A 1,423-nucleotide genomic window follows, 5' to 3' on the forward strand; every position below is an offset into this window, starting at 1 on the left:
CTTGCTTTATCCATACATGGCCTTATGGTAGGTGCATGTACACGGCTTGGGCACTCCCGTCTCTTCTGGCACTGGCTCGGACTTGTCGGGCCAGCCTGTGTTTAAGGTCACCCTTGCCATCATAGCCCATAAGGAACCCGCTCTAACTCCCTCTGGTTCGGTTCCTGCACGGTTAAATCGGGTCAACTGCAAAATCAGACTGGGTTTAAGAAGCAGGGTATTACACATGCAAACACCTCCGCACCTAGGTGCGACTTAGAAACGCATTCCTCCAAATAGAAAAGGCCACAAAATCGAGCATGACAGAACTCTTGTAAGCAACATACCCACGAGAATGGAAATTTTTTTAAAAATCAAGGAGGGGGGAGGGACTCATGATCTACCACCACCTGCAAGCTTGCAACCTATGTTCTCCAGAGACCCACGTTATTGTCGTATTATAACACTGGCCGTAAAAAGGCATACAAACACCTCCACACCTAGGCATGACTTAGAAATGCGGTTCTCCAAATAGCATAGGCCACAAAACCTACCATGAAAAAACCCTTGCAAGCAACAAACCCACGATAATGCAATTTAAAAAAACAAAAAACAATGGGATGGGGGGGAGGGACCAACCAAATATTTATTGTGCATATTGACTTGGCCAATGATTCCGTGAAAACCTATTCATTGGGCATGTCAAATGTAGACAACAACCCACCCCTTGCACCATGACCTACATATGGCGACAAGCCAAAGAGCAAAGAGGGGTGGAAATGCATGACTATGACCACGCTCACAAAAAGTGGCACTAGCACAACTGCATATGGTAGGAAGCAAAGCACATTAAACTGCCACGGTGCCTAGATGCGATTAATCAACGGGGCCAACATATCATTTCCACGTTTTTCACATGCCATGACTCTCTTGGGTATGCTATACAAAAACTAGCAAAAGTGGTAGTACGCAGTGATGAGGCTGTAGGTGCAGTGTGCAGGAAGCCATGTAAGCCCACCAGCACGCATTGGTCGGCCAAGGTGCAAAATAAGGGGCTAATCATCTAGACCATCATGCCAAGTTGCTATCCTTTACATGCCATGCAACTCTTAGGCATGCTGTGTGGCTACTGGCATATGTGGCAGCAGCTATGTAGGGAGCCATGCACCTCCAGCAACACGCCATGGCAGGCCACAACGCACATCAAAGGCAGTCATCAGAACCAACGTGCCTTGATGGTGATTTTCACACGCTAGGCCTATCTTGGGCATGCCATGAGGCTACAGGCGCATTTGGCAGCAGCTGTGGGGGCACTACAGCACAAGGTAGGAACCCTTGCGCACCCAATAGCCCAGGGTGGCAGGCAATGGTGTGCGGCAGAGGGGCTGAACATTGGGACGCATTGGCCATTTACTTGTTTTCAAATGCCATGCCTCTCTTGAAA

This window comes from Macadamia integrifolia, unplaced genomic scaffold (genome assembly GCF_013358625.1).
Source record: "Macadamia integrifolia cultivar HAES 741 unplaced genomic scaffold, SCU_Mint_v3 scaffold100, whole genome shotgun sequence".
Lineage (NCBI taxonomy): Eukaryota > Viridiplantae > Streptophyta > Magnoliopsida > Proteales > Proteaceae > Macadamia > Macadamia integrifolia.